Source organism: Orcinus orca, chromosome 13, assembly GCF_937001465.1.
Source record: "Orcinus orca chromosome 13, mOrcOrc1.1, whole genome shotgun sequence".
NCBI lineage: Eukaryota > Metazoa > Chordata > Mammalia > Artiodactyla > Delphinidae > Orcinus > Orcinus orca.
In genome coordinates this window covers 36,500,150-36,514,884 of record NC_064571.1, presented here as the reverse complement: position 1 = coordinate 36,514,884, position 14,735 = coordinate 36,500,150, and positions in this window count along the sequence as shown.

Sequence of the window (14,735 nt, the reverse complement as noted above, 5' to 3'; positions counted from 1 at the left end):
ATAAATGAAAAAGAAATGAAGGAAACAATAGCAAAGATCAATAAAAGCTGGTTCTTTGAGAAGATAAATAAAATTGATAAACCATTAACCATCAAGAAAAAACGGAGAAGACTCAAATCAATAGAATTAGACATGAAAAAGGAGAAGTAACAACTGACACTGCAGAAATACAAAGGATCATGAGAGATTACTACAAGCAACTATATGCCAATAAAATGGACAACCTGGAAGAAATAGACAAATTCTTAGAAAAGTACAACCTTCCATGACTGAACCAGGAAGAAATAGAAAATATGAACAGACCCATCATGAGCACTGAAATTGAAACTGTAATTAAAAATCTTACAACAAACAAAAGTCCAGTGCCAGATGGCTTCACAGGTGTATTCTGTCAAGCATTTAGAGAAGAGCTAACAGCTATCCTTCTCAAACTCTTCCGAAATACAGCAGAGGCAGAAGACTCCCATACTCATTCTACAAGGCCACCATCACCCTGATACCTAAACCAGACAAAGATGTCACAAAAAAACAAAACTACAGACCAATGTTACTGATGAACATAGATGCAAAAGTCCTCAACAAAATACTAGCAAACAGAATCCAATGGCACATACACCATGATCAAGTGGGGTTTATCCCAGGAATGTAAGGATTCTTCAACATACTCAAATTAATCAATGTGATACACCATATAAACAAACTGAAGGATAAAAACCATATGATAATAGATGCAGAAAAAGCTTTCGACAAAATTCAGTATCGATTTATGATAAAAACTCTCCAGAAAGTGGGCATAGAGGGAACCTGCCTCAACATAATAAAGGACATATATGACAAACCCACAGCTAGTATCATTCTCAATGGTGAAAAACTGAAACTATTTCCTCTAAGATTAGGAGCAAGACAAGGGTGCCCACTCTCACCACTATTATTCAACATAGTTTTGGAAATTTAAGCCTTGGTAATCAGAGAAGAAAAAGAAATAAAAGGAATCCAAATTGGAAAAGAAGTAAAACTGTCACTGTTTGCAGATGACATGATACTATATGTAGAAAATCCTAAAGGTGCCTCCTGAAAACTACCAAAGCTAATTAATGAATTTGGTAAAGTAGCAGGATACAAAATTAATGCACAGAAATCTCTTGCATTCCTATAAGCTAACATTGAAAAATCAGAAAGAGAAACTGAGGAAACACTCCCATTTACGATTGCAACAAAAAGAATAAAATACCTAGGAATAAACCTACCTAAGGAGACAAAAGACTGTATGCAGAAAACTATAAGACACTGATGAAAGAAATCAAAGACGGTACAAACTGATGGAAAGATATACCATGTACTTGGATTGGAAGAATCAACATTGTGAAAATGACTATACTACCCAAAGCAATCTACAGATTCAGTGGAATCCCTATAAAACTACCAATGGAATTTTTCACAGATACTGTGGTGAACAGTATGGTGGTTCCTTAAAAAACGAAAAATAGAACTACCATATGACCCAGCAATCCCACTACTGGGCATATACCCTGAGAAAATCATAATTCAAAAAGAGTCATGTACCACAATGTTCATTGCAGCTCTATTTACAATAGCCAGGACATGGAAGCAACCTAAGTGTCCATCGACAGATGAATGGATAAAGAAGATGTGGCACATATATACAATGGAATGTTACTCAGCCATAAAAAGGAACGAAATTGAGTTATTTGTAGTGAGGTGGATGGACCTAGAGATTGTCATACAGAGTGAAGTAAGTCAGAAAGAGAAAAACAAGTACCCTATACTAACACATATATATGGAATCTAAAAAAAATAATTAAAAATATAGTCATGAAGAATCTAGGGGCAAGACGTGAATAAAGACACAGGCCTACTAGAGAATGGACTTGAGGACACGGGGAGGGGGAAGGGTAAGCCGGGACAAAGTGAGAGAGTTGCATGTACATATATACACTACGAAATGTAAAACCGATAGCTAGTGGGAAGTAGCTGCATAGCACAGGGAGATCAGCTCGGTGCTTTGTGACCACCTAGAGGAGTGGGATAGGGAGGGTGGGAGGGAGATGCAAGAGGGACGGGATATGGGGATATATGTATACATAAAGCTGATTCACTTTGTTATACAGCAGAAACTAACACAACATTGTAAAGCAATTATACTCCAATAAAGATGTAAAAAACAAAAAACAAAGATCATGCTAACAAGGGCGGAACCCTGAGGAGAGAAAACATTTCAAAGGTGAAATTTTATTCTTAATAGATAAGCTGAATAGCAGTTCTCAGTTTTTGAGGGGCTTTTTCAATGCTTTAATGCTAAATGATCTAATTTTGACATCAAACATTCTAGTCAAACACAGTGGATATAAAATGATTGGGTTTTTTATGTTTAAATGGTGTGTGTTTGTGTGTGTGTGTGAATGTTTGTATGGTGGGAAAGACTTGGGCAGGAGGGAGCTGGTGTGTGTTGGGGTAGTTATAGAAAAAAACAATATATTTTGGCTGATTATTTCACTATGTTTCATTCAGGTTTATTTTTTGTTATTTTTGTGGGGGGGTCTTTTTTGTTCTGCATTGATTTATTATCTTTCCACCAAGATATTACATGGAGAGAAGTGCATTTTTTAAAGTATGTATAATGCAAGTCACACCCGGGAGGATGAAAAATTACTAAGTTGTTGTCCATGCACGGTTGAGTATTATATGTTGAGACTTTGTTTTTCAACAATAGCTAATTTTCAATAAAGAGATTATCCCGTAAAACTGAAATAACTTTGGAAAGGAGTCAAAGTTTCACAGTTATGTGGTAGAGGTTTGCTGTTATCACTGGTTAACTCTAATTAACACAAGAATAGAGTCAGATGACATCGCAGGGAGGTGTAAGTGCCTTTGTTGTGTGACAGACTGTTTGTGGAAAAACCAGCTCTTGCAGAAAACGTAGACTTTGCAGCCATTGGAATATAATTATGTGCGTTTTGTTTGTTTTTACAGAACAGATGCAAGACAAAGAACATAGTATGAGATATTGGAATGTAATTTCGAAACATATGTTTCCAAAATTATGGAAACATTCTGGATGATAAATAAATCCTTTCAGCCTCAGAGGGTACAGGCTTGTAAAGCTGAGGGGAGCCGGGTGTTTGGAAGGGGAGGGACGTGGTTTAAGTAATAGGCTGAAGAGTAAGCACATCAAAGCTATTAAAGCATAAACCCCCAGATTTAAAAATGTGAGAGGCAAAAGATTATGTAGCGTGGTCTGGCAGCTTTATAGAGCCCATTCCAAATGAGGGATAGAACAAAAGAATGTGTGATCGAAGCTCCTGAAGAGATTTATTTCAGGAGAGAGTCAAACATTTTGCTCTGATACCAATTAACCAGGAAAAAGCACCACGTCATAAATGCCCATATTAAAAATGTAAATCTCACACCCGAGGGTGTATTGAAGACAGGTCACAATGCTTTGAAGATGGAATGCATAAAGAGATAACAGGAAGAGAGCATTCCAGCTGCCCAGCCTACCTGCTTAGTTCTGTGTCCTGTCTGCTGGCGAGATTTTCAGTGGGGAAGAAGGCTCTTGTTTGGGATAGTTTGGCCACTTGACCTGTTATAATGTGGGGTTTCCATCCCGGCCAAGAGAATTTATTATGGCAACTCCAGAAGACCCTCTTTATCACAACTTTTCATCTGTAGCAGTCTGGAGATGCTCCAGAGATTTCTGTTATTATTTTGGATAGTATAGTTCACATAAGGGATGTGTAGACATATTGAGAAAATACAGAGTGAAAACCCTCAAGGGCTATGTATAGCACTTTTATGCCTTTTAAAGTATATTCACCTCAATTAACTTAGTTATTCCTCACCATAACTCTGTGCAAAAGGAAAAGCTCATAGCGTCTTTGCCTGTAGAGCTTGGGATGAATTTAAGATGATTCAGCCCAGCCCTTTCATAGTGGAAAAGAGGGCCGAGGAGATTGAGAGATATTTATACCCATTAGCCTACTAGGGAAACTGAACAAGAAGAGAGCTGACTTTCTCAGCCACCAATAGCATTGTGTGTTGAATCGTGGGTTTCTCTCATTGATAATAAGGCACCCCAGTTTTCCGGAAAAGAAAATACACTAAAAATTCAAATAAAAACTTGTTTGGAATAGAGATGTCTTTTGCTACAAAAATATTCAACTCATCGTTACTGAACTAAGATAATAAATCTCTTTACCTTTTGTATTTTGGTGCACTGAAACATTATCTTTCTCTGATCATAGGTGTTGCTTCATTATTTAAAGCATACTTGTTATTGCAGGAAAGACAAGCTCGCATTTGATTTATAATGGAACGATTGTGCTTTGAGTTAAATGAAAGTTCAAAGGAAAATGAATTCTAAATAGGAATAATTGAAGAGATTCAAGGTTCATTTGAGTTTATATTCATCAAGGCAATTGTCTCCAGAAATCCTCTTATTTAAAGCAACAGGACAGATCGTAACTTACAAACATTGCCTTTATGACATCACTTTATTCTATATATCATAATCAGAAATGTTAAGCCTCAGCAGTAATTTATACAAAACGTATTGTTACAGAGTTATAAATGTCATTAAGTGGTAGACTTATGACTCAGTGTCATGCAAGTTGAACCCTGGATTTTAAAAAATTACCCATAATGCAAGTATTCTATAAAAATATCCTTAGTCCTTTCTCCTCCAGAGCGGTTTCATATTAAAAGTTCAGTTTCATTTTACACCTGTACTCTGCTCTGGGAGGTGCAACCTTTATTTCTCCTTCATGTTTTTAAAGTCACCTTCTTAATTCTGGTAGAACATAACTCAAACAACTGAAAATGTTAGGAATGGATTTACAGTCCCTCTGGCTACTCTCTATCTGGGATGGAAAGGAGAGTGAAGCTGGATATAACTTTTCCTGCCATCAAGAGACACCTAGAGAGAAGAGGTGATGAATTGTAATGTGCCAGCTAGTTTTGATTATTCAGGGACTTGTCATGGAATCTATGGATTATTCAGGTCTCTGGTTTTCAATTTTGGCTACGTTTGCTGCTCAGTGGCACCTCTGGTGGTCAGGGATAACTGTCCACCTATGGTGGGTCTCCGAAGAGATAGTGGCAAACGAATGACCCCCTTCTGAGCCTCACTCTTTGTCAGACTCAGGGTAGAATTTTCACAAATATATTATTTCATTAAATCTTCACATTAAACTTGTAAGAAAGGTACTATCATCCCATTTTATAGATGATAAAGGCTCAGTGTAATTCCTTCATTTCTCAAATCTTTATTGAGTGTATTCTACGTTCTAGTCCCTGGGAAAAGGTGGTAAATGAAAGAGATGTGGTCTCTGCTCACTCTGAGCTTAGAATGCAGTATGGAAAAAATTAGACAAATCATCCCACATATAAATTATAAAATTACAAATGGTGATACATGTTATGATGAAAAATTATTATGGATTAAGAAGTTCGTGAAAAGGGGATGTGCTCTGATTTGTGGAGTCAGAGAGGGTGTCCCTGAGGGTGTAATGTTTGAGCTGACAACTAAAGGATGGAGTAGAAGTCATCAAAGTTTGCACAGCTAGCCAGCGGCAGAGCTTGGATTCAAACTCAGGTCTGCCTGACACCAGATTCTATCCATATCACAGTACTACATGCAATTGAAACTGCACTGAAATCAGCCCTTTGACTCCAGCCACGCTCCACCAGCTTCTACCTCCGTGGACTCCGTGTCTGTGGGAGTTGGTGATGGTGGATTGGAGGCAACCGTGGGTCCCAATGGCTTCTCAGCAAGTTACACCCACAACACAAAGCAGCCCTCCCTCTCTGCATTCTTTCCATTTTCTTCATGGTTCCATCTAGGTTGAACGTGGGCACTGGTGGCAGGGGCGACCTTCTGGCGTTGCTCCTGGTGGGGGAGAGGCCAATTTCCAGCACTTGGGAGGGACTTGATGAATGACCCACTCAAGACTAAGTTCAGAAACATCGCCTGGTGCCTCTCAAGCTTCCTGGAGCCCGCCTCCCAGTCTAACTCCCTTTGCTCAACCCTACCTCCCCGATTGATCTAAAGCCATTGTGGGGATTGGCTACCTGCCTGAAGAACTCCCCGACTCTCTGAGGAACTGTGGCAGGGATCCTGGGAGCAGCTGCCGGAGGGTGGTTGGAGTCCGACCAAACATTCCTCGCTCACGTTTCTACCCGGTTTGTGTCTGTGGGGCGAGCTGCCCTGGTGGACACGGTGGCCACCCAGAGCCGTACCTTCCAGCTGGGCACAGGAGTGGGAACAGCTGACGATGGAGGAGAGAAGTCTGGGAAATGGAACACTTCTGCTGATTTTTCTCCCCTCCTCCAGATTACAGAAAGGGCAGTGATTCCTCGAAGAAATTGAGGCACTGGGTAACTCTTCAAAGGCATTCCTCCAAAAAACAAAGACAAAAAAGCCTAGGAAAAAAGTCTTTCTCTTAAAGCCTAAATTTCCTCCGCGGATGATTTATTCTTTTTGGTTAAGCAGCATTGCCTTTTTGGTTCAGTGCTTTTGTTAAGATGCATAGTCTGGGGAGAAGGAAAGCTTTTGGTCCTGGACACCTTAATGTGAATGAGTTTATCATTTCCCTTTTCTGTGTCTGGTGGAAGGGCTGCTGGATGGCCATGGGTATCTCGGGGAATAGGTTGCTAAAGAGGGGGGACGTAGGTGGCATCCACTTTCATGGGTCCCAGCTCTCCAGTCTTCCTTTAGCAAAAAGCAACAATAAGTTATGATCACTAGAGGGCGGAAGCAGGCCAGCAATTGGTCTCTAGTCCTTGTTATGAGTTCTGAAAACCAAAGTTGGCAAATACGAATTACTAGTGCTCTCTTTTTCTTAGGAATCCAGAGTTGCTTCAAGATGGTATGATGTGTGGTTTAGGCCACAGTAGAGCAATGAAGCAACTCCCCAGGAAATAAAAGCTCCGTGTAGGTAAAGCAGATACCCAGCAGATTCCATCAATGAATCTGGGTATTGTTCTCCCATTGTTCTTTTTTTTTTTTTTTTCGCGGTACGCGGGCCTCTCACTGTTGTGGCCTCTCCCGTTGCGGAGCACAGGCTCCGGACGCGCAGGCTCAGCGGCCATGGCTCACGGGCCCAGCCGCTCCGCGGCACGTGGGATCCTCCTGGACCGGGGCACGAACCCGTGTCCCCTGCATCGGCAGGCGGACTCTCGACCACTGCGCCACCAGGGAAGCCCTCCCATTGTTTTTATTCTGAAGATTTCTCAGAGCGAAAAATCAAATGAGAACATTTGAAGCCAAACTGGTTTGTCAAATAGATACCAGTACCGTTGATGTTACGAAAGGGTGAAAACTTACATAAAGGTGTATTTTTCTTATTATGGAGAACACGCTTTCTGGAGGAATGGTGAAAAAGAATACCCCTCGCAGGCAAACATGCATTGTACTGTTACGGATGGCTCTGTTCTTACCGAATAAATCTTGCTTAGCAGCTTACCTCCAGAGCAAATAATAAATCACCACTGAAAACTCCAGGCATTTAGCTCTGTCTGGGCAGTAAAAGTTTGCTGCAATGGTCTTGACAGCATTTTGTAAACTCATAATTGCTTAGGAAAAGTGATTCTGGATGTCTTTAAATGTTCAGAATTAAAGAGTAGCTGTTCCTTTGAGGAAAATTATCCTAATGCTGTGTACGTGTGTTATCCTTTATATGAAGTCTAGATTATAATCTACAGACCCTCTTCATTTCTATTAAGAATGTGCAAGAATTTGACTAGAAGCACAACCATATGCATCACACTCAGGTTTTATAGGAAACTTTGTGACAGTTAGGGCAACGATGCTTAGTTATCTGTGCATAGTACACTATATGCAGGCTGAAATGGGTCGCCCTAAAATTCATATGTTGAAGACTAGCCCCAATACCTCAGAATGAGACTGTATTTGGAGTTTAGGTCTTTAAATGAGGTCATTAGGATGTGTCCTAATCCAATATGACTGGCTTTCTTGTAAGAAGAGGAAATGTGGAGACAGATACACACAGAGGGAAGACCATGTGAAGACACAGGGAGAAGACAGCCATCCACAAGCCAAGGAGGGAGGCCTCAGAGGAGACCAACCCTGCCAGGCACCTTGATCTCAAACTTTTAGCTTCCAGAGCTGGGAAGAAATAGATTTCTGTCATTTGAGCCAGCTAGTCTGTGACCTTTTGTAATGGCATCTCTAGCTAACTAACTATACATATATATATATATATAATATATATTATATACATATATATATAAAATTGCTTTCAAAAGTCAATGTATTAAAAGGCTATTTTTGCATATTTAAAATAGAGCTCATGATCTGTGTTTAACAGTTCTAATATCAGTAATTTTGAAGTAGAATTGTTTAAAATGAAGTACAGTCTTTACAGAAACTCATATTATTGAGCTAATCACCCCTCTGTAAGTTGCAGATGAACTCAGTCCACTGTATTTGTTCCTGGATCCTCTGTAACTACCCGGCTCTTTCAGTTTCTCAGCCTTGGCAAGCAGGAGGTTTCCTTTGGACGTTGCTCTTTTCTATCTTTCCCCCAAATCATCATTGGACATTTAACCCCAAGTTTTGCAGTGTAAGTGAAGTCTCTTTCTTTGTCTTATTTTATCCAGTAAGACGACAGTACATTGTTCCCAGGTTCGCCTCTGGGACGGGATATGGATGAGAATCACCCCCACTGCCTCTTCACTTCTGGCAACACTTCGAGAAGTGCCAGGAATGTTATATCAAAACCTCAAGTGGAGGGCTTCCCTGGTGGCGCAGTGGTTGAGAGTCCGCTTGCCGATGCAGGGGACACGGGTTCGTGCCCCGGTCCGGGAAGATCCCACATGCCGCGGAGCGGCTGGGCCCGTGAGCCATGGCCGCTGAGCCTGCGCGTCCGGAGCCTGTGCTCCACAACGGGAGAGGCCACAACAGTGAGAGGCCCGCGTACCAAAAAAAAAAAAAACCTCAAGTGGAGAGATGAGCTAAGTGGTTCAAAACATTTAGAGCATAGAATCAAGCTAGTTTTTCAAAATGGATAATGGGGTTGAAAGTTTTTAGTCCGCTTGGTTTACTCACACCTCGATCACCAGGTTTGCTGAAGGCTCATTGGATGAGAATTTGGACCCCCCAGTCAGGAGGGTAGGGTCTAGCCTACCCCAGGTATCTCTCCCTGCTTTCTTCCAGCACTAACGTTCTCCATAGTAACTAAGTTTTTGGCAAGTGCTGGGTCTAAAACAGCTCTTGGCAAAATGGACAAGTTCAACGTTCCTTCCCCAGCCCAGTGGCCTGGCGGTGTCCTCTTTCCAAGGCTGCTTTTGCATCCGTGAGACCCTCTCGTTTCACATGTAGGTGCCCACAGACCCGTTCTCTGGTGTTATCTTCTTTTCCTTCGCTCTCTCTAGCAAAACGAGTTCTCTAGAGAGTACTGAGTACCGTCATTTACAACTTAGTGCAAGCTTAATAGGTTACCTTGCCCCTTGGCAAGGACATTCAAAATCACATTCCTTATCTGTAGGGCTGTCTCCTTCTGAGAACAGTTTCAGACGTCTAGGAGTGGCGGGGAGGCATCTTTGAGGGGCAAGAGCTTCTTATGCATCTCTCAGGAAGGTAACCCCCTTCTTTGCTGGTGGGGAAGGCCAGGTGTGAATAAAAGAGCCATGTTAAGTGATGACTATGAGTTTATAATGAACAGGAAACATTTGTGACCAGGATTCAAAGTCCAGGTCTGGTTGACCTCTTTCATCTTCATCCTCTTAGGTGGAGGTGCTTATTTTTTTATTTACAGAATGCTTTTTTAAAAATTTATTTATTTGACTGCGCTGGGTCTTGGTCACGGCACGTGGGATCTTCATTGCCGCGTGCAGGCTCTTAGGTGTGGCGTGCGGGATCTAGTTCCCTGACCAGGGATCCAGCCTGGGCCCCCCTGCATTGGGAATGAGAAGTCTTAACCACTGGACCACCGCCAGGTGTGCGTATATAGATATGTATTTTCTCACTCTGGGCAACTCAGCATCATACACCAGTTATCTGAGCCATGAAGAAGCCCAAGTCCCATGGGCAGCAGGACGGGACAGGGCAAGACCAACCTCTGAATGATGCCTGCTTTGTTGCTTCTTTCTGATGCAATTTGGGCAACAGAGCATGGTATACATGAGGAGATCAATAAGATATTTTTTTTGATGAATGAATGAATGGATGCATCCTAGGAGCTCATGGGGAGACCTCAGTTTGGGTCTCTCACTTTATTTTCCTGCTGCCCATTGTAATTAGGTGTGAGTATGGTGCCTTAGAGCCATGCCCTCCTGTGCTACTATGCTACCTATCACACCTGCTATACTGTATAGTATGTTGTACTATGTAGTAAATGCTACATATACACATACATACTACATGCATTATGTCCGTAAGACATATACCCCAAATTAAAACATTTAAAAGGTTGAGAAAAACCTAAGTACAAATGAAGTTCTAATATTTCTTCCTATATCCCAATGGGTATATATGCACACCTTGTGGTGGAAGGGGTTGAGCCCCACTTCGGAATCACTTGCTTAGTGCAATAGTTTTATGTTTGACATTGACAGGAATCTATGTTACATCCACTAGATGAAGTAAAACCAGAATTCAATTCAATAAATATTCACTGAGGGCCTGTCTCATGCTGGATAGTCTGCTAAGTGCTAAGGGGTTAGTGACTCTATGCCTGGAATTATTCCAGGCAGACCTGATTTAAAATACTCCCTTTCATTTTCCCACAAGTACACTCATCCTGGCTGGTGGCATGCCCAGAGTTTTAGTGTAGAAAGTATTGTGACAATTGCTGTAGAAGAACCAAATGATGGAGAAGACTTTCTCTTGTTCCTCAGGTCTTATTTTGGGTTATGTTGTGTTAGCAGTGGCCACAGTAAAAAAAAAAAAAAACCCAAAAGGCCACCAAGGAGGAGCATATAGGAACTCCAGATATCTTGGTGATGTCTGTTTCTGAACCCAAAAGGAGGGTGCACACGTTTCCCTTTATTATCCTTATTTAATCCATACATATAGACTATAGGGATACTTCTGAAAGATGAGCAGTTTTATTCGAATCAAAAGGAAATAAAAGAAGGCATTTAAATCATAGGGCCCTCTGGGATTGAGCACAAATAGAATGAAGGAGACCATTTGTTACTCAGACCAGTGGGAATGGAGCAGTTGGGGGAAGCTTTGCCAGTGTGGTCAGCTACTGCCAGGGCTGGAAGCACGGTGGAGTGTAGGCAGGTGGAATAGAGCCGCGGGGAATCTCCAGGTGAGGTGAACAGTGAGAGCAAAGCGTGGCGGTGGGGCTGAGCTGGAAGGTCTGAACGTCAGACCTACGGGTCAGTGGGAGGGCAGCAGATGGGCGTTCCTGCTGGGTTGTAGTGGGGGTCCAGTGGTCAGATGGGTGAAAGTGGTTGTAGCATGTTTTGAAAGCCAGACAGAAGAGTTTCAAAATTACATTGAGGACACTGAAGAGCCATTGACCAAAGTAAATTTGGAGAAGGCTGATTTGAAGCTGTGGAGAAAGGGTACCTGTTGAAGTTATCAGCCAGGCCCCTGGTACCTGCCAGAGCCCAGAGCCAGCATTTGTGATACTGACATTTAAGCCCAAGAGACCCATTAGTAGGACTGCTTTAAAATAGCTGCCCCTTGGGGAAACACCAGGGTTCCTGAAAAGCAGCCTTTTCAATTATACAGCATTTTCCTTCTAATCAAAGATCCACTTTGAAAACTTTTAAATTGGGCTTAAAGTGAGGACTAAGGGACTAAGAGACATGAGGCACCACTTTTGACTCCTTACCCTTAGTGGGGAGCCCTCATCAGCACTCTTGGCTCTGTGCAGAGAATGGGGAGGTCATCCCAGCCCCAGAACTGACTTTTCTGTCTATCTGGGAGAAGGAGATGGGTGACCCTCATGCCGGAACTTCAGTGTGAGAGAGCTTCCAGTCAACGTTGGAGTCCGAGGGACACGGTTAGACCTGCCTGTCTTTCATGGCCCACTTATAAAGCCTAGAGCTTTGCCAAAGAGGGCAGCATTACTTGAAGATCAAGGCTTAACCTTGGAAGCCCACAGAATAGATTTTTGATTCTTCTTCTGCCCACCCTGAATTTTCCCTAGCATATTTGGACTCAAGAGCATGTCTTCTCTTTGTGATGAAAAGAATACCTTGTATTTGCAAGGTGCTTAACCCTTCAATGCACTTTCCAATCTTGGACGTCATTTGGTCCTCACGGGAGACAGCAGAACAGTGTCACAGACTTCATTTTAGACATATGGGATTAGGGTGCAGAGAGAGGAAGATACCAAGCCCAGGTCATGTGGCTAGTGGACCAAGCTGAGGTGGGAACCCAGGGCTTCTGACTCTTAGCACAGAGCTCTTTGCAGCCTGCTTCCTGATTTACGAGACGGATTCCTTCATGTGGTTACCACGTGCCAGGACTTGAATACACCATCCCTTTCAATTCTCACTCCTCTGAGAGATAGGCACTCTATCTTCCTCATTTGCCAGACCAGGGAGTCAAGGTGGACATCCAGTCTTGGCCAGGCAATCGTCCCCTGCAAGACCCAGCTCCATTGTGATCCCTTGGGTTTTTTCCTGATTTCCCAGGAGCCGTGGGTATGCCTCCTCACTCTGCTCTCACACTTGTTGGTCTCTCCTCTACAGCATCCATCCTATGGGATGGTAATCATTTGGCCTATGAGTGATTTGAGGGTATCATTTTTTTTTTTTGACAGGGTTCAACCCTGGGTAATAATATTCTTTCTCCTTCCTTTGCAATTTCACTTAAACTTTTGTTTCTTTGGGGTCCTCTGGAGTAAAAGAAAGCATATTATACATCAGGGCACATTTTGACAGATGCAAGTGATTGTACTAATAGTGGGATTACTTCCCTACGTGTCTAATGTATTCAGGCTACTTTCAAATGAAATGAGTTTAAAACTCATCCCTAAAAATGAAATGAAGTCTTTAAGCTTTTTCTATCTACCTCCTTCTTTTATCTGGATTTTTTTTTTTTTTTTTTTTTTTTTTTTTTTTTTTTGCAGTACGGGGGCCTCTCACTGTTGTGGCCTCTCCTGCTACGGAGCACAGGCTCTGGACGCGCAGGCTCAGTGGACATGGCTCACGGGCCCAGCCGCTCCGCGGCACGTGGGATCCTCCCGGGCCGGGGCACGAACCCGTGTCCCCTGCATCGGCAGGCGGACTCTCAACCACTGCGCCACCAGGGAAGCCCTTATCTGGATTTTAAAGCCTTTATGTTTTTAATGAGAGTGATGTTGTGCTGCCTGTAATTTACTTTAAAATACTTTGATACAGACAGCTTGATTTATATATATATAAATATATGCATATATACATATATGTGTACATGTATATACATATAGCTATATCTGTATCTATATCTGTCTGTCTATCTGCCTATCTATCTACTTCTCTGTGTGTGCACACCACAAATGCACCCTCACATTGGTATATATGATATGTGTGTATTTGTATGTAAATTTAATTTGACCTATATCTTAGGAACAGTCTGTTACCTTAAGAGGGAGCATACACTTCTGGGCAAGTAGTTAGTGTTTTGAAAGCTTCTAATCAGAAGCCCACACTCCAGAGGTGGACTTCAATTATCTTTATAACTAACCAACACTGGAGGTTTTATTTTTCACAGGTGAAGAAAATGGTGTTCAAGAGCTGTGGATTGGTTAGAAATATTGCAGTGGCCCTATCCCCTTGCATAACAGGACACAGAAACTTAGTCCAGTGGTCTGTACCTTTCCAAATGGTGCCAGACGTTTCATTCGCAAATTGTCCTATACCAGCCACTGATCAGAGAATTCTAGTCCCACGAATCTAATTATAAAATCAGCTGAAACCTGCTGCTAGCCTACTGTCACATTTGCCTTTGGTGAACCTAAAACTTTCTGCAGGGACAGAGAACTGGAACTTCTTTAAGCTTACAGACTTGGTTGTATGGGTGTTTGGAGCCTGCTTGCTAAATGAATGAACGTGTATGCAGTAGAATTTGCTCTGAGACAATTTTATTGTAATCAAATGGTGAGGGGAGAGATCTACAGACTCTACCCACTTCTAACTATTGGATGCTGCCCACGTTTACTAGAAAGAACCTAACAATTGTGAACAAGCAAGTTGACTTAGGTAAGATCACAACAGAAGATAATGGAAAAACTGAGTTCATCTCTTCGAGTGGTCTTTGGCCCATTAGATTGCTTTATTTCCATTCTTAGGATGTTCGATCATCAGCCTTCTCAATTTTGCAAGGGAGGCTAATAAAGTATCCTCCAAGCCAACAACAAGAACACAACGCTGTTAATGATATCTTAGCTTCATCTTATCATAGCTCTGAAATTTAGTTTTCAAAATATACTGGGGCCAAGGATGACGTGGATGCCTGTGTAATGAGTATCATCCTGTCCCAGAGACACAGGATTGCTTGACAGTGTACATGAGGGCAGTAATGATGGCAGCACTGCTATCAATCCAAGGCCACTGGAGAAAGACTTCAGTTTCTTTAGCACATTTTGCCATGTGCGGTCTGTTAGGATTGAGGGGAGAAGATTGCTGCAGATTTTGTGGGAATCCATGGCAGCTCAGTGTGGTATAGATGGTTGGGCAAATCCTGCCTTATCAGTATGGAGTTGTCTCTCATTTCTAGGCTTTGAGGCTATAGTGTTCTATGTTTGTTTGTTTGT